Genomic DNA, 19,140 nt, shown 5'->3' with positions numbered 1-19,140 from the left:
GAGGGCGAGAAACAGAGGGGCTGAAACAGAGGGGCTGATACAGAGGGCGCGAAACAAAGGGCGAGAAATAGAGGGCGAGAAACAGAGGGCGAAAAACAGAGGGGCTGAAACAGAAGGGCTGACACAGAAGGGCTGAAACAGAGGGCGAGAAACAGAGGGCGAGAAACAGAAGGCGAGAAACAGAGGGCGAGAAACAGAGGGGCTGAAACAGAGGGGCTGAAACAGAGGGCGAGAAACAGAGGGGCTGAACCAGAGGGGCTGAAACAGAGCGGCTAAAACAGAGGGGCAGAAACAGAGGGCGAGAAACAGTGGGCGAGAAACAGAGGGCGAGAAACAGAGGGGCTGAAACAGAGGGGCTGAAACAGAGGGGCTGAAACAGAGGGGCTGAAACAGAGGGCGAGAAACAGAGAGCCAGAAACAGCGGGCGAGAAACAGAGGGCGAGAAACAAAGGGGGTGAAACAGAGGGGCTGATACAGAGGGGCTGAAACAGAGGGGCTGGAACAGAGGGCGAGAAACAGAGGGGCTGAAACAGAGGGGCTGAAACAGAGGGCGAGAAACAGAGGGGCTGAAACAGAGGGGCTGAAACAGAGGGGCTGAAACAGAGGGCGAGAATCAGAGGGGCTGAAACAGAGGGCGAGAAACAGAGGGGCTGAAACAGAGGGCGAGAAACAGAGGGCGAGAAACAGAGGAGCTGAAACAGAGGGGCTGAAACAGAGGGGATGAAACAGAGGGGCTGAAACAGAGGGACTGAAACAGAGGGCGAGAAACAGAGGGGCAGAAACAGAGGGGCTGATACAGAGGGCGCGAAACAAAGGGCGAGAAACAGAGGGGGAGAAACAGAGGGGCTGAAAGAGAGGGCGAGAAACAGAAGGCGAGAAACAGAGGGCAAGAAACAGAGGGCGAGAAACAGAGGGCGAGAAACAGAGTGGCTGAAACAGAGGGGCTGAAACAGAGGGGCTGAAACAGAGTGGCAGAAACAGAGGGCGAGAAACAGAGGGCGAGAAGCAGAGGAGCTGAAACAGATGGGCTGAAACAGAGGGGCTGAAACAGAGGGGCTGAAACAGAGGGGCTGCAACAGAGGGCGAGAAACAGAGGGGCTGAAACAGAGGGGCTGATACAGAGGGGCTGAAACAGAGGGGCTGAAACAGAGGGCGAGAAACAGAGGGGCTGAAACAGAGGGCGAGAAACAGAGGGCGAGAAACTGAGGGGCTGAAACAGAGGGCGAGTAACAGAGGGGCTGAAACAGATTGGCTGAAACAAAGGGGCTGAAACAGAGGGCGAGAATCAGAGGGCCTGGAACAGAGGGCGAGAAACAGAGGGGCTGAAACAGAGGGGCTGAAACAGAGGGGCTGAAACAGAGGGCGAGAAACAGAGGGCGAGAAACAGATGCGAGAAACAGAGGGGCTGAAACAGAGGGCGAGTAACAGAGGGGCTGAAACAGATTGGCTGAAACAGAGGGGCTGAAACAGAGGGCGAGAATCAGAGGGCGAGAAACAGAGGGCGAAAAACAGTGGGCGAGAAACAGAGGGGCTGAAACAGAGGGGCTGAAACAGAGGGGCTGAAACAGAGGGCGAGAATCAGAGGGCGAGAAACAGAGGGCGAAAAACAGAGGGGCTGAAACAGAAGGGCTGAAACAGAAGGGCTGAAACAGAGGGCGAGAAACACAGGGCGAAAACAGAAGGCGAGAAACAGAGGGGCTGAAACAGAGGGGCTGATACAGAGGGGCTGAAACAGAGAGCGAGAAACAGAGGGGCTGAACCAGAGGGGCTGAAACAGAGCGGCTAAAACAGAGGGGCAGAAACAGAGGGCGAGAAACAGTTGGCGAGAAACAGAGGGCGAGAAACAGAGGGGCTGAAACAGAGGGGCTGAAACAGAGGGGCTGAAACAGAGGGCGAGAAACAGAGGGCGAGAAACAGAGAGCCAGAAACAGAGGGCGAGAAACAGAGGGCGCGAAACAGAGGGGCTGAAACAGAGGTGCTGAAAGAGAGGGGCTGAAACAGAGGGGCTGAAACTGAGGGCGAGAAACAGAGGGCAAGAAACAGAGGATCTGAAACAGAGGGGCTGATACAGAGGGGCTGAAACAGAGGGGCTGAAACAGAGGGCGAGAAACAGAGGGGCTGAAACAGTGGGCGAGAAACAGAGGGGCTGAAACAGAGGGGCTGAACCAGAGGGGCTGAAACAGAGGGGCTGAAACAGAGGGCGAGAAACAGAGGGCGAGAAACAGAGAGAGAGAAACAGAGGGCGAGAAACAGAGGGCGAGAAACAGAGGGGCTGAAACAGAGGGGCTGAAACAGAGGGGCTGAAACAGAGGGCGAGAAACAGAGGGCCAGAAACAGAGGGGTTGAAACAGAGGGGCTGATACAGAGGGGCTGAAACAGAGGGGCTGGAACAGAGGGCGAGAAACAGAGGGGCTGAAACAGAGGGGCTGAAACAGAGGGGCTGAAACAGAGGGCGAGAAACAGAGGGGCTGAAACAGAGGGCGAGAAACAGAGGGGCTGAAACAGAGTGGCAGAAACAGAGGGCGAGAAACAGAGGGCGAGAAGCAGAGGAGCTGAAACAGATGGGCTGAAACAGAGGGGCTGAAACAGAGGGGCTGAAACAGAGGGGCTGCAACAGAGGGCGAGAAACAGAGGGGCTGAAACAGAGGGGCTGATACAGAGGGGCTGAAACAGAGGGGCTGAAACAGAGGGCGAGAAACAGAGGGGCTGAAACAGAGGGCGAGAAACAGAGGGCGAGAAACTGAGGGGCTGAAACAGAGGGCGAGTAACAGAGGGGCTGAAACAGATTGGCTGAAACAAAGGGGCTGAAACAGAGGGCGAGAATCAGAGGGCCTGGAACAGAGGGCGAGAAACAGAGGGGCTGAAACAGAGGGGCTGAAACAGAGGGGCTGAAACAGAGGGCGAGAAACAGAGGGCGAGAAACAGAGGGCGAGAAACAGAGGGGCTGAAACAGAGGGCGAGTAACAGAGGGGCTGAAACAGATTGGCTGAAACAGAGGGGCTGAAACAGAGGGCGAGAATCAGAGGGCGAGAAACAGAGGGCGAAAAACAGAGGGCGAGAAACAGAGGGGCTGAAACAGAGGGGCTGAAACAGAGGGGCTGAAACAGAGGGCGAGAATCAGAGGGCGAGAAACAGAGGGCGAAAAACAGAGGGGCTGAAACAGAAGGGCTGAAACAGAAGGGCTGAAACAGAGGGCGAGAAACACAGGGCGAGAAACAGAAGGCGAGAAACAGAGGGGCTGAAACAGAGGGGCTGATACAGAGGGGCTGAAACAGAGGGCGAGAAACAGAGGGGCTGAACCAGAGGGGCTGAAACAGAGCGGCTAAAACAGAGGGGCAGAAACAGAGGGCGAGAAACAGTTGGCGAGAAACAGAGGGCGAGAAACAGAGGTGCTGAAACAGAGGGGCTGAAACAGAGGGGCTGAAACAGAGGGCGAGAAACAGAGGGCGAGAAACAGAGAGCCAGAAACAGAAGGCGAGAAACAGAGGACGCGAAACAGAGGGGCTGAAACAGAGGTGCTGAAAGAGAGGGGCTGAAACAGAGGGGCTGAAACAGAGGGCGAGAAACAGAGGGCGAGAAACAGAGGATCTGAAACAGAGGGGCTGATACAGAGGGGCTGAAACAGAGGGGCTGAAACAGAGGGCGAGAAACAGAGGGGCTGAAACAGTGGGCGAGAAACAGAGGGGCTGAAACAGAGGGGCAGAACCAGAGGGGCTGAAACAGAGGGGCTGAAACAGAGGGCGACAAACAGAGGGCGAGAAACAGAGAGAGAGAAACAGAGGGCGAGAAACAGAGGGCGAGAAACAGAGGGGCTGAAACAGAGGGGCTGAAACAGAGGGGCTGAAACAGAGGGGCTGAAACAGAGGGGCTGAAACAGAGGGGCTGGAACAGAGGGCGAGAAACAGAGGGGCTGAAACAGAGGGGCTGAAACAGAGGGCGAGAAACAGAGGGGCTGAAACAGAGGGGCTGAAACAGAGGGGCTGAAACAGAGGGCGAGAAACAGAGGGGCTGAAACAGAGGGCGAGAAACAGAGGGGCTGAAACAGAGGGCGAGAAACAGAGGGCGAGAAACAGAGGAGCTGAAACAGAGGGGCTGAAACAGAGGGGCTGAAACAGAGGGGCTGAAACAGAGGGACTGAAACAGAGGGCGAGAAACAGAGGGGCTGAAACAGAGGGGCTGATACAGAGGGCGCGAAACAAAGGGCGAGAAACAGAGGGCGAGAAACAGAGGGGCTGAAAGAGAGGGCGAGAAACAGAAGGCGAGAAACAGAGTGTAAGAAACAGTGGGCGAGAAACAGAGGGCGAGAAACAGAGGGGCTGAAACAGAGAGGCTGAAACAGAGGGGCTGAAACAGAGTGGCTGAAACAGAGGGCGAGAAACAGAGGGCGAGAAACAGAGGAGCGGAAACAGATGGGCTGAAACAGAGGGGCTGAAACAGAGGGGCTGAAACAGAGGGGCTGCAACAGAGGGCGAGAAACAGAGGGGCTGAAACAGAGGGGCTGATACAGAGGGGCTGAAACAGAGGGGCTGAAACAGAGGGCGAGAAACAGAGGGGCTGAAACAGAGGGCGAGAAACAGAGGGGCGGAAACAGAGGGGCTGAAACAGAGGGGCTGAAACAGAGGGACTGAAACAGAGGGGCTGAAACAGAGGGCGAGAAACAGAGGGGCTGAAACAGAGGGACTGCAACAGAGGGGCTGAAACAGAGGGCGAGAAACAGAGGGCGAGAAACAGAGGGGCTGAAACAGAGGGCGAGTAACAGAGGGGCTGAAACAGATTGGCTGAAACAGAGGGGCTGAAACAGAGGGCGAGAAACAGAGGGCGAGAAACAGAGAGCGAGAAACAGAGGGCGAGAAACAGAGTGCGAGAAACAGAGGGCGAGAATCAGAGGGGTTGAAACAGAGGGGCTGAAAGAGAGGGCCTGAAACAGAGGGGCTGAAACAGAGGGGCTGAAACAGAGGGCGAGAAACAGAGGGCGAGAAACAGAGGGGCTGAAACAGAGGGGCTGATACAGAGGGGCTGAAATAGAGGGGCTGAAACAGAGGGCGAGAAACAGAGGGGCTGAAACAGAGGGGCTGAAACAGAGGGCGAGAAACAGAGGGGCTGAAACAGAGGGGCTGAAACAGCGGGCGAGAAACAGAGGGGCTGAAACAGAGGGCGAGAAACAGAGGGCGAGAAACAGAGGGGCTGAAACAGAGGGGCTGATACAGAGGGGATGAAACAGAGGGGCTGAAACAGAGGGCGAGAAACAGAGGGGCTGAAACAGTGGGCGAGAAACAGAGGGGCTGAAACAGAGGGGCTGAACCAGAGGGGCTGAAACAGAGGGGCTGAAACAGAGGGCGAGAAACAGAGGGCGAGAAACAGAGAGAGAGAAACAGAGGGCGAGAAACAGAGGGCGAGAAACAGAGGGGCGGAAACAGAGGGGCTGAAACAGAGGGGCTGAAAGAGAGGGCGAGAAACAGAGGGCGAGAAACAGAGGGGTTGAAACAGAGGGGCTGATACAGAGGGGCTGAAACAGAGGGGCTGGAACAGAGGGCGAGAAACAGAGGGGCTGAAACAGAGGGGCTGAAACAGAGGGCGAGAAACAGAGGGGCTGAAACAGAGGGGCTGAAACAGAGGGGCTGAAACAGAGGGCGAGAAACAGAGGGGCTGAAACAGAGGGCGAGAAACAGAGGGGCTGAAACAGAGGGCGAGAAACAGAGGGCGAGAAACAGAGGAGCTGAAACAGAGGGGCTGAAACAGAGGGGCTGAAACAGAGGGACTGAAACAGAGGGCGAGAAACAGAGGGGCTGAAACAGAGGGGCTGATACAGAGGGCGCGAAACAAAGGGCGAGAAACAGAGGGCGAGAAACAGAGGGGCTGAAAGAGAGGGCGAGAAACAGAAGGCGAGAAACAGAGGGTAAGAAACAGTGGGCGAGAAACAGAGGGCGAGAAACAGAGGGGCTGAAACAGAGGGGTTGAAACAGAGGGGCTGATACAGAGGGGCTGAAACAGAGGGGCTGAAACAGAGGGCGAGAAACAGAGGGCGAGAAACAGAGAGCGAGAAACAGAGGGCGAGAAACAGAGTGCGAGAAACAGAGGGCGAGAATCAGAGGGGTTGAAACAGAGGGGCTGAAAGAGAGGGCCTGAAACAGAGGGGCTGAAACAGAGGGGCTGAAACAGAGGGCGAGAAACAGAGGGCGAGAAACAGAGGGGCTGAAACAGAGGGGCTGATACAGAGGGGCTGAAATAGAGGGGCTGAAACAGAGGGCGAGAAACAGAGGGGCTGAAACAGAGGGGCTGAAACAGAGGGCGAGAAACAGAGGGGCTGAAACAGAGGGGCTGAAACAGCGGGCGAGAAACAGAGGGGCTGAAACAGAGGGCGAGAAACAGAGGGCGAGAAACAGAGGGGCTGAAACAGAGGGGCTGATACAGAGGGGATGAAACAGAGGGGCTGAAACAGAGGGCGAGAAACAGAGGGGCTGAAACAGTGGGCGAGAAACAGAGGGGCTGAAACAGAGGGGCTGAACCAGAGGGGCTGAAACAGAGGGGCTGAAACAGAGGGCGAGAAACAGAGGGCGAGAAACAGAGAGAGAGAAACAGAGGGCGAGAAACAGAGGGCGAGAAACAGAGGGGCGGAAACAGAGGGGCTGAAACAGAGGGGCTGAAAGAGAGGGCGAGAAACAGAGGGCGAGAAACAGAGGGGTTGAAACAGAGGGGCTGATACAGAGGGGCTGAAACAGAGGGGCTGGAACAGAGGGCGAGAAACAGAGGGGCTGAAACAGAGGGGCTGAAACAGAGGGCGAGAAACAGAGGGGCTGAAACAGAGGGGCTGAAACAGAGGGGCTGAAACAGAGGGCGAGAAACAGAGGGGCTGAAACAGAGGGCGAGAAACAGAGGGGCTGAAACAGAGGGCGAGAAACAGAGGGCGAGAAACAGAGGAGCTGAAACAGAGGGGCTGAAACAGAGGGGCTGAAACAGAGGGACTGAAACAGAGGGCGAGAAACAGAGGGGCTGAAACAGAGGGGCTGATACAGAGGGCGCGAAACAAAGGGCGAGAAACAGAGGGCGAGAAACAGAGGGGCTGAAAGAGAGGGCGAGAAACAGAAGGCGAGAAACAGAGGGTAAGAAACAGTGGGCGAGAAACAGAGGGCGAGAAACAGAGGGGCTGAAACAGAGGGGCTGAAACAGAGGGGCTGAAACAGAGTGGCTGAAACAGAGGGCGAGATACAGAGGGCGAGAAACAGAGGAGCGGAAACAGATGGGCTGAAACAGAGGGGCTGAAACAGAGGGGCTGAAACAGAGGGGCTGCAACAGAGGGCGAGAAACAGAGGGGCTGAAACAGAGGGGCTGATACAGAGGGGCTGAAACAGAGGGGCTGAAACAGAGGGCGAGAAACAGAGGGGCTGAAACAGAGGGCGAGAAACAGAGGGGCGGAAACAGAGGGGCTGAAACAGAGGGGCTGAAACAGAGGGAATGAAACAGAGGGGCTGAAACAGAGGGCGAGAAACAGAGGGGCTGAAACAGAGGGGCAGAAACAGAGGGGCTGAAACAGAGGGCGAGAAACAGAGGGCGAGAAACAGAGGGGCTGAAACAGAGGGCGAGTAACAGAGGGGCTGAAACAGATTGGTTGAAACAGAGGGGCTGAAACAGAGGGGCTGAAACAGAGGGCGAGAAACAGAGGGCGAGAAACAGAGAGCGAGAAACAGAGGGCGAGAAACAGAGTGCGAGAAACAGAGGGCGAGAAACAGAGGGGTTGAAACAGAGGGGCTGAAAGAGAGGGCCTGAAACAGAGGGGCTGAAACAGAGGGGCTGAAACAGAGGGCGAGAAACAGAGGGCGAGAAACAGAGGGGCTGAAACAGAGGGGCTGATACAGAGGGGCTGAAAAAGAGGGGCTGAAACAGAGGGCGAGAAACAGAGGGGCTGAAACAGAGGGGCTGAAACAGAGGGCGAGAAACAGAGGGGCTGAAACAGAGGGGCTGAAACAGCGGGCGAGAAACAGAGGGGCTGAAACAGAGGGCGAGAAACAGAGGGGCTGAAACAGAGGGGGAGAAACAGAGGGCGAGAAACAGAGGGGCTGAAACAGAGGGGCTGAAACAGAGGGGGAGAAACAGAGGGCGAGAAACAGAGGGGCTGAAACAGAGGGGCTGAAACAGAGGGGCTGAAACAGAGGGCGAGAAACAGAGGGGCTGAAACAGAGGGGCTGAAACAGAGGGGCTGAAACAGAGGGGCTGAAACAGAGGGCGAGAAACAGAGGGGCTGAAACAGAGGGGCTGAAACAGAGGGGCTGAAACAGAGGGCGAGAATCAGAGGGCGAGAAACAGAGGGCGAAAAACAGAGGGCGAGAAACAGAGGGGCTGAAACAGAGGGGCTGAAACAGAGGGGCTGAAACAGAGGGCGAGAATCAGAGGGCGAGAAACAGAGGGCGAAAAACAGAGGGGCTGAAACAGAAGGGCTGAAACAGAAGGGCTGAAACAGAGGGCGAGAAACAGAGGGCGAGAAACAGAAGGCGAGAAACAGAGGGCGAGAAACAGAGGGGCTGAAACAGAGGGGCTGAAACAGAGGGCGAGAAACAGAGGGGCTGAACCAGAGGGGCTGAAAAAGAGCGGCTAAAACAGAGGGGCAGAAACAGAGGGTGAGAAACAGTGGGCGAGAAACAGAGGGCGAGAAACAGAGGGGCTGAAACAGAGGGGCTGAAACAGAGGGGCAGAAACAGAGGGCGAGAAACAGAGGGCGAGAAACAGAGAGCCAGAAACAGAGGGCGAGAAACAGAGGGCGAGAAACAGAGGGGCTGAAACAGAGGTGCTGAAAGAGAGGGGCTGAAACAGAGGGGCTGAAACAGAGGGCGAGAAACAGAGGGCGAGAAACAGAGGGGCTGAAACAGAGGGGCTGATACAGAGGGGCTGAAACAGAGGGGCTGAAACAGAGGGCGAGAAACAGAGGGGCTGAAACAGTGGGCGAGAAACAGAGGGGCTGAAACAGAGGGGCTGAACCAGAGGGGCTGAAACAGAGGGGCTGAAACAGAGGGCGAGAAACAGAGGGCGAGAAACAGAGAGCGAGAAACAGAGGGCGAGAAACAGAGGGTGAGAAACAGAGGGGCTGAAACAGAGGTGCTGAAACAGAGGGGCTGAAGCAGAGGGCGAGAAACAGAGGGCGAGAAACAGAGGGGGTGAAACAGAGGGCGAGAAACAGAGGGGCTGAAACAGAGGGGCTGATACAGAGGGGCTGAAAAAGAGGGGCTGAAACAGAGGGGCTGAAACAGAGGGCGAGAAACAGAGGGGCTGAAACAGAGGGGCTGAAACAGAGGGGCTGAAACAGAGGGCGAGAAACAGAGGGGCTGAAACAGAGGGCGAGAAACAGAGGGGCTGAAACAGAGGGCGAGAAACAGAGGGCGAGAAACAGAGGAGCTGAAACAGAGGGGCTGAAACAGAGGGGCTGAAACAGAGGGACTGAAACAGAGGGCGAGAAACAGAGGGGCTGAAACAGAGGGGCTGATACAGAGGGCGCGAAACAAAGGGCGAGAAACAGAGGGCGAGAAACAGAGGGGCTGAAAGAGAGGGCGAGAATCAGAAGGCGAGAAACAGAGGGCAAGAAACAGAGGGCGAGAAACAGAGGGCGAGAAACAGAGGGGCTGAAACAGAGGGGCTGAAACAGAGGGGCTGAAACAGAGTGGCTGAAACAGAGGGCGAGAAACAGAGGGCGATAAACAGAGGAGCTGAAACAGATGGGCTGAAACAGAGGGGCTGAAACAGAGGGGCTGCAACAGAGGGCGAGAAACAGAGGGGCTGAAACAGAGGGGCTGATACAGAGGGGCTGAAACAGAGGGGCTCAAACAGAGGGGTAGAAACAGAGGGGCTGAAACAGAGGGCGAGAAACAGAGGGGCGGAAACAGAGGGGCTGAAACAGAGGGGCTGAAACTGAGGGGCTGAAACAGAGTGGCTGAAACAGAGGGCGAGAAACAGAGGGGCTGAAACAGAGGGGCTGAAACAGAGGGGCTGAAACAGAGGGCGAGAAACAGAGGGCGAGAAACAGAGGGGCTGAAACAGAGGGCGAGTAACAGAGGGGCTGAAACAGATTGGCTGAAACAGAGGGGCTGAAACAGAGGGGCTGAAACAGAGGGCCTGGAACAGAGGGCGAGAAACAGAGGGGCTGAAACAGAGGGGCTGAAACAGAGGGGCTGAAACAGAGGGCGACAAACAGATGGCGAGAAACAGAGGGGCTGAAACAGAGGGCGAGAAACAGAGGGGCTGAAACAGAGGGGCTGAAACAGAGGGGCTGAAACAGTGGGGCTGAAAGAGAGGGCGAGAAACAGAGGGCGAGAAACAGAGAGCGAGAAACAGAGGGCGAGAAACAGAGGGGCTGAAACAGAGGGGCTGAAACAGAGGGGCTGAAACAGAGGGGCTGAAACAGAGGGGCTGAAACAGAGGGCGAGAAACAGAGGGCGAGAAACAGAGGGGCTGAAACAGAGGGGCTGATACAGAGGGGCTGAAACAGAGGGGCTGAAACAGAGGGCGAGAAACAGAGGGGCTGAAACAGAGGGGCTGAAACAGAGGGGCTGAAACAGAGGGCGAGAAACAGAGGGCGAGAAACAGAGAGCCAGAAACAGAGGGCGAGAAACAGAGGGCGAGAAACAGAGGGGCTGAAACAGAGGTGCTGAAAGAGAGGGGCTGAAACAGAGGGGCTGAAACAGAGGGCGAGAAACAGAGGGCGAGAAACAGAGGGGCTGAAACAGAGGGGCTGATACAGAGGGGCTGAAACAGAGGGGCTGAAACAGAGGGCGAGAAACAGAGGGGCTGAAACAGTGGGCGATTAACAGAGGGGCTGAAACAGAGGGGCTGAACCAGAGGGGCTGAAACAGAGGGGCTGAAACAGAGGGCGAGAAACAGAGGGCGAGAAACAGAGAGCGAGAAACAGAGGGCGAGAGACAGAGGGCGAGAAACAGAGGGGCTGAAACAGAGGGGCTGAAACAGAGGGGCTGAAACAGAGGGCGAGAAACAGAGGGCGAGAAACAGAGGGGTTGAAACAGATGGGCTGATACAGAGGGGCTGAAACAAAGGGGCTGGAACAGAGGGCGAGAAACAGAGGGGCTGAAACAGAGGGGCTGAAACAGAGGGACTGAAACAGAGGGGCTGAAACAGAGGGGCTGAAACAGAGGGACTGAAACAGAGGGCGAGAAACAAAGGGCGAGAAACAGAGGGCGAGAAACAGAGGGGCTGAAAGAGAGGGCGAGAAACAGAAGGCGTGAAACAGAGGGCAAGAAACAGAGGGCGAGAAACAGAGGGCGAGAAACAGAGGGGCTGAAACAGAGGGTCTGAAACAGAGGGGCTGAAACAGAGTGGATGAAACAGAGGGCGAGAAACAGAGGGCGAGAAACAGAGGGGCTGAACCAGAGGGGCTGAAACAGAGCGGCTAAAACAGAGGGGCAGAAACAGAGGGAGAGGAACAGTGGGCGAGAAACAGAGGGCGAGAAACAGAGGGGCTGAAACAGAGGGGCTGAAACAGAGGGGCTGAAACAGAGGGCGAGAAACAGAGGGCGAGAAACAGAGAGCCAGAAACAGAGGGCGAGAAACAGAGGGCGAGAAACAGAGGGGCTGAAACAGAGGTGCTGAAAGAGAGGGGCTGAAACAGAGGGGCTGAAACAGACGGCGAGAAACAGTGGGCGAGAAACAGAGGGGCTGAAACAGAGGGGCTGATACAGAGGGGCTGAAACAGAGGGCCTGAAACAGAGGGCGAGAAACAGAGGGGCTGAATCAGTGGGCGAGAAACAGAGGGGCTGAAACATAGGGGCTGAACCAGAGGGGCTGAAACAGAGGGGCTGAAACAGAGGGCGAGAAACAGAGGGCGAGAAACAGAGAGCGAGAAACAGAGGGCGAGAAACAGAGGGTGAGAAACAGAGGGGCTGAAACAGAGGGGCTGAAACAGAGGGGCTGAAACAGAGGGCGAGAAACAGAGGGCGAGAAACAGAGGGGGTGAAACAGAGGGGCTGATACAGAGGGGCTGAACCAGAGGGGCTGGAACAGAGGGCGAGAAACAGAGGGGCTGAAACAGAGGGGCTGAAACAGAGGGCGAGAAACAGAGGGGCTGAAACAGAGGGGCTGAAAGAGAGGGGCTGAAACAGAGGGCGAGAAACAGAGGGGCTGAAACAGAGGGCGAGAAACAGAGGGGCTGAAACAGAGGGCGTGAAACAGAGGGCGAGAAACAGAGGAGCTGAAACAGAGGGGCTGAAACAGAGTGGCTGAAACAGAGGTGCTGAAACAGAGGGACTGAAACAGAGGGCGAGAAACAGAGTGGCTGAAACAGAGGGGCTGATACAGAGGGCGCGAAACAAAGGGCAAGAAACAGAGGGCGAGAAACAGAGGGGCTGAAAGAGAGGGCGAGAAACAGAAGGCGAGAAACAGAGGGCAAGAAACAGAGGGCGAGAAACAGAGGGCGAGAAACAGAGTGGCTGAAACAGAGGGGCTGAAACAGAGGGGCTGAAACAGAGGGGCTGAAACAGAGGGCGAGAAACAGAGGGCGATAAACAGAGGAGCTGAAACAGATGGGCTGAAACAGAGGGGCTGAAACAGAGGGGCTGAAACAGAGGGGCTGCAACAGAGGGCGAGAAACAGAGGGGCTGAAACAGAGGGGCTGATACAGAGGGGCTGAAACAGAGGGGCTGAAACAGAGGGGTAGAAACAGAGGGGCTGAAACAGAGGGCGAGAAACAGAGGGGCGGAAACAGAGGGGCTGAAACAGAGGGGCTGAAACAGAGGGGCTGAAACAGAGGGCGAGAAACAGAGGGCGAGAAACAGAGGGGCTGAAACAGAGGGGCTGATACAGAGGGGCTGAAATAGAGGGGCTGAAACAGAGGGCGAGAAACAGAGGGGCTGAAACAGAGGGGCTGAAACAGAGGGCGAGAAACAGAGGGGCTGAAACAGAGGGGCTGAAACAGCGGGCGAGAAACAGAGGGGCTGAAACAGAGGGCGAGAAACAGAGGGCGAGAAACAGAGGGGCTGAAACAGAGGGGCTGATACAGAGGGGATGAAACAGAGGGGCTGAAACAGAGGGCGAGAAACAGAGGGGCTGAAACAGTGGGCGAGAAACAGAGGGGCTGAAACAGAGGGGCTGAACCAGAGGGGCTGAAACAGAGGGGCTGAAACAGAGGGCGAGAAACAGAGGGCGAGAAACAGAGAGAGAGAAACAGAGGGCGAGAAACAGAGGGCGAGAAACAGAGGGGCGGAAACAGAGGGGCTGAAACAGAGGGGCTGAAAGAGAGGGCGAGAAACAGAGGGCGAGAAACAGAGGGGTTGAAACAGAGGGGCTGATACAGAGGGGCTGAAACAGAGGGGCTGGAACAGAGGGCGAGAAACAGAGGGGCTGAAACAGAGGGGCTGAAACAGAGGGCGAGAAACAGAGGGGCTGAAACAGAGGGGCTGAAACAGAGGGGCTGAAACAGAGGGCGAGAAACAGAGGGGCTGAAACAGAGGGCGAGAAACAGAGGGGCTGAAACAGAGGGCGAGAAACAGAGGGCGAGAAACAGAGGAGCTGAAACAGAGGGGCTGAAACAGAGGGGCTGAAACAGAGGGACTGAAACAGAGGGCGAGAAACAGAGGGGCTGAAACAGAGGGGCTGATACAGAGGGCGCGAAACAAAGGGCGAGAAACAGAGGGCGAGAAACAGAGGGGCTGAAAGAGAGGGCGAGAAACAGAAGGCGAGAAACAGAGGGTAAGAAACAGTGGGCGAGAAACAGAGGGCGAGAAACAGAGGGGCTGAAACAGAGGGGCTGAAACAGAGGGGCTGAAACAGAGTGGCTGAAACAGAGGGCGAGATACAGAGGGCGAGAAACAGAGGAGCGGAAACAGATGGGCTGAAACAGAGGGGCTGAAACAGAGGGGCTGAAACAGAGGGGCTGCAACAGAGGGCGAGAAACAGAGGGGCTGAAACAGAGGGGCTGATACAGAGGGGCTGAAACAGAGGGGCTGAAACAGAGGGCGAGAAACAGAGGGGCTGAAACAGAGGGCGAGAAACAGAGGGGCGGAAACAGAGGGGCTGAAACAGAGGGGCTGAAACAGAGGGAATGAAACAGAGGGGCTGAAACAGAGGGCGAGAAACAGAGGGGCTGAAACAGAGGGGCAGAAACAGAGGGGCTGAAACAGAGGGCGAGAAACAGAGGGCGAGAAACAGAGGGGCTGAAACAGAGGGCGAGTAACAGAGGGGCTGAAACAGATTGGTTGAAACAGAGGGGCTGAAACAGAGGGGCTGAAACAGAGGGCGAGAAACAGAGGGCGAGAAACAGAGAGCGAGAAACAGAGGGCGAGAAACAGAGTGCGAGAAACAGAGGGCGAGAAACAGAGGGGTTGAAACAGAGGGGCTGAAAGAGAGGGCCTGAAACAGAGGGGCTGAAACAGAGGGGCTGAAACAGAGGGCGAGAAACAGAGGGCGAGAAACAGAGGGGCTGAAACAGAGGGGCTGATACAGAGGGGCTGAAAAAGAGGGGCTGAAACAGAGGGCGAGAAACAGAGGGGCTGAAACAGAGGGGCTGAAACAGAGGGCGAGAAACAGAGGGGCTGAAACAGAGGGGCTGAAACAGCGGGCGAGAAACAGAGGGGCTGAAACAGAGGGCGAGAAACAGAGGGGCTGAAACAGAGGGGGAGAAACAGAGGGCGAGAAACAGAGGGGCTGAAACAGAGGGGCTGAAACAGAGGGGGAGAAACAGAGGGCGAGAAACAGAGGGGCTGAAACAGAGGGGCTGAAACAGAGGGGCTGAAACAGAGGGCGAGAAACAGAGGGGCTGAAACAGAGGGGCTGAAACAGAGGGGCTGAAACAGAGGGGCTGAAACAGAGGGCGAGAAACAGAGGGGCTGAAACAGAGGGGCTGAAACAGAGGGGCTGAAACAGAGGGCGAGAATCAGAGGGCGAGAAACAGAGGGCGAAAAACAGAGGGCGAGAAACAGAGGGGCTGAAACAGAGGGGCTGAAACAGAGGGGCTGAAACAGAGGGCGAGAATCAGAGGGCGAGAAACAGAGGGCGAAAAACAGAGGGGCTGAAACAGAAGGGCTGAAACAGAAGGGCTGAAACAGAGGGCGAGAAACAGAGGGCGAGAAACAGAAGGCGAGAAACAGAGGGCGAGAAACAGAGGGGCTGAAACAGAGGGGCTGAAACAGAGGGCGAGAAACAGAGGGGCTGAACCAGAGGGGCTGAAAAAGAGCGGCTAAAACAGAGGGGCAGAAACAGAGGGTGAGAAACAGTGGGCGAGAAACAGAGGGCGAGAAACAGAGGGGCTGAAACAGAGGGGCTGAAACAGAGGGGCAGAAACAGAGGGCGAGAAACAGAGGGCGAGAAACAGAGAGCCAGAAACAGAGGGCGAGAAACAGAGGGCGAGAAACAGAGGGGCTGAAACAGAGGTGCTGAAAGAGAGGGGCTGAAACAGAGGGGCTGAAACAGAGGGCGAGAAACAGAGGGCGAGAAACAGAGGGGCTGAAACAGAGGGGCTGATACAGAGGGGCTGAAACAGAGGGGCTGAAACAGAGGGCGAGAAACAGAGGGGCTGAAACAGTGGGCGAGAAACAGAGGGGCTGAAACAGAGGGGCTGAACCAGAGGGGCTGAAACAGAGGGGCTGAAACAGAGGGCGAGAAACAGAGGGCGAGAAACAGAGAGCGAGAAACAGAGGGCGAGAAACAGAGGGTGAGAAACAGAGGGGCTGAAACAGAGGGGCTGAAACAGAGGGGCTGAAGCAGAGGGCGAGAAACAGAGGGCGAGAAACAGAGGGGGTGAAACAGAGGGCGAGAAACAGAGGGGCTGAAACAGAGGGGCTGATACAGAGGGGCTGAAAAAGAGGGGCTGAAACAGAGGGGCTGAAACAGAGGGCGAGAAACAGAGGGGCTGAAACAGAGGGGCTGAAACAGAGGGGCTGAAACAGAGGGCGAGAAACAGAGGGGCTGAAACAGAGGGCGAGAAACAGAGGGGCTGAAACAGAGGGCGAGAAACAGAGGGCGAGAAACAGAGGAGCTGAAACAGAGGGGCTGAAACAGAGGGGCTGAAACAGAGGGACTGAAACAGAGGGCGAGAAACAGAGGGGCTGAAACAGAGGGGCTGATACAGAGGGCGCGAAACAAAGGGCGAGAAACAGAGGGCGAGAAACAGAGGGGCTGAAAGAGAGGGCGAGAATCAGAAGGCGAGAAACAGAGGGCAAGAAACAGAGGGCGAGAAACAGAGGGCGAGAAACAGAGGGGCTGAAACAGAGGGGCTGAAACAGAGGGGCTGAAACAGAGTGGCTGAAACAGAGGGCGAGAAACAGAGGGCGATAAACAGAGGAGCTGAAACAGATGGGCTGAAACAGAGGGGCTGAAACAGAGGGGCTGCAACAGAGGGCGAGAAACAGAGGGGCTGAAACAGAGGGGCTGATACAGAGGGGCTGAAACAGAGGGGCTCAAACAGAGGGGTAGAAACAGAGGGGCTGAAACAGAGGGCGAGAAACAGAGGGGCGGAAACAGAGGGGCTGAAACAGAGGGGCTGAAACTGAGGGGCTGAAACAGAGTGGCTGAAACAGAGGGCGAGAAACAGAGGGGCTGAAACAGAGGGGCTGAAACAGAGGGGCTGAAACAGAGGGCGAGAAACAGAGGGCGAGAAACAGAGGGGCTGAAACAGAGGGCGAGTAACAGAGGGGCTGAAACAGATTGGCTGAAACAGAGGGGCTGAAACAGAGGGGCTGAAACAGAGGGCCTGGAACAGAGGGCGAGAAACAGAGGGGCTGAAACAGAGGGGCTGAAACAGAGGGGCTGAAACAGAGGGCGACAAACAGATGGCGAGAAACAGAGGGGCTGAAACAGAGGGCGAGAAACAGAGGGGCTGAAACAGAGGGGCTGAAACAGAGGGGCTGAAACAGTGGGGCTGAAAGAGAGGGCGAGAAACAGAGGGCGAGAAACAGAGAGCGAGAAACAGAGGGCGAGAAACAGAGGGGCTGAAACAGAGGGGCTGAAACAGAGGGGCTGAAACAGAGGGGCTGAAACAGAGGGGCTGAAACAGAGGGCGAGAAACAGAGGGCGAGAAACAGAGGGGCTGAAACAGAGGGGCTGATACAGAGGGGCTGAAACAGAGGGGCTGAAACAGAGGGCGAGAAACAGAGGGGCTGAAACAGAGGGGCTGAAACAGAGGGGCTGAAACAGAGGGCGAGAAACAGAGGGCGAGAAACAGAGAGCCAGAAACAGAGGGCGAGAAACAGAGGGCGAGAAACAGAGGGGCTGAAACAGAGGTGCTGAAAGAGAGGGGCTGAAACAGAGGGGCTGAAACAGAGGGCGAGAAACAGAGGGCGAGAAACAGAGGGGCTGAAACAGAGGGGCTGATACAGAGGGGCTGAAACAGAGGGGCTGAAACAGAGGGCGAGAAACAGAGGGGCTGAAACAGTGGGCGATTAACAGAGGGGCTGAAACAGAGGGGCTGAACCAGAGGGGCTGAAACAGAGGGGCTGAAACAGAGGGCGAGAAACAGAGGGCGAGAAACAGAGAGCGAGAAACAGAGGGCGAGAGACAGAGGGCGAGAAACAGAGGGGCTGAAACAGAGGGGCTGAAACAGAGGGGCTGAAACAGAGGGCGAGAAACAGAGGGCGAGAAACAGAGGGGTTGAAACAGATGGGCTGATACAGAGGGGCTGAAACAAAGGGGCTGGAACAGAGGGCGAGAAACAGAGGGGCTGAAACAGAGGGGCTGAAACAGAGGGACTGAAACAGAGGGGCTGAAACAGAGGGGCTGAAACAGAGGGACTGAAACAGAGGGCGAGAAACAAAGGGCGAGAAACAGAGGGCGAGAAACAGAGGGGCTGAAAGAGAGGGCGAGAAACAGAAGGCGTGAAACAGAGGGCAAGAAACAGAGGGCGAGAAACAGAGGGCGAGAAACAGAGGGGCTGAAACAGAGGGTCTGAAACAGAGGGGCTGAAACAGAGTGGATGAAACAGAGGGCGAGAAACAGAGGGCGAGAAACAGAGGGGCTGAACCAGAGGGGCTGAAACAGAGCGGCTAAAACAGAGGGGCAGAAACAGAGGGAGAGGAACAGTGGGCGAGAAACAGAGGGCGAGAAACAGAGGGGCTGAAACAGAGGGGCTGAAACAGAGGGGCTGAAACAGAGGGCGAGAAACAGAGGGCGAGAAACAGAGAGCCAGAAACAGAGGGCGAGAAACAGAGGGCGAGAAACAGAGGGGCTGAAACAGAGGTGCTGAAAGAGAGGGGCTGAAACAGAGGGGCTGAAACAGACGGCGAGAAACAGTGGGCGAGAAACAGAGGGGCTGAAACAGAGGGGCTGATACAGAGGGGCTGAAACAGAGGGCCTGAAACAGAGGGCGAGAAACAGAGGGGCTGAATCAGTGGGCGAGAAACAGAGGGGCTGAAACATAGGGGCTGAACCAGAGGGGCTGAAACAGAGGGGCTGAAACAGAGGGCGAGAAACAGAGGGCGAGAAACAGAGAGCGAGAAACAGAGGGCGAGAAACAGAGGGTGAGAAACAGAGGGGCTGAAACAGAGGGGCTGAAACAGAGGGGCTGAAACAGAGGGCGAGAAACAGAGGGCGAGAAACAGAGGGGGTGAAACAGAGGGGCTGATACAGAGGGGCTGAACCAGAGGGGCTGGAACAGAGGGCGAGAAACAGAGGGGCTGAAACAGAGGGGCTGAAACAGAGGGCGAGAAACAGAGGGGCTGAAACAGAGGGGCTGAAAGAGAGGGGCTGAAACAGAGGGCGAGAAACAGAGGGGCTGAAACAGAGGGCGAGAAACAGAGGGGCTGAAACAGAGGGCGTGAAACAGAGGGCGAGAAACAGAGGAGCTGAAACAGAGGGGCTGAAACAGAGTGGCTGAAACAGAGGTGCTGAAACAGAGGGACTGAAACAGAGGGCGAGAAACAGAGTGGCTGAAACAGAGGGGCTGATACAGAGGGCGCGAAACAAAGGGCAAGAAACAGAGGGCGAGAAACAGAGGGGCTGAAAGAGAGGGCGAGAAACAGAAGGCGAGAAACAGAGGGCAAGAAACAGAGGGCGAGAAACAGAGGGCGAGAAACAGAGTGGCTGAAACAGAGGGGCTGAAACAGAGGGGCTGAAACAGAGGGGCTGAAACAGAGGGCGAGAAACAGAGGGCGATAAACAGAGGAGCTGAAACAGATGGGCTGAAACAGAGGGGCTGAAACAGAGGGGCTGAAACAGAGG

The sequence above is a fragment of the Stegostoma tigrinum genome, unplaced genomic scaffold, assembly GCF_030684315.1.
Source record: "Stegostoma tigrinum isolate sSteTig4 unplaced genomic scaffold, sSteTig4.hap1 scaffold_48, whole genome shotgun sequence".
Classification (NCBI taxonomy): Eukaryota; Metazoa; Chordata; class Chondrichthyes; order Orectolobiformes; family Stegostomatidae; genus Stegostoma; species Stegostoma tigrinum.
This window is presented reverse-complemented; position numbering follows the sequence as displayed.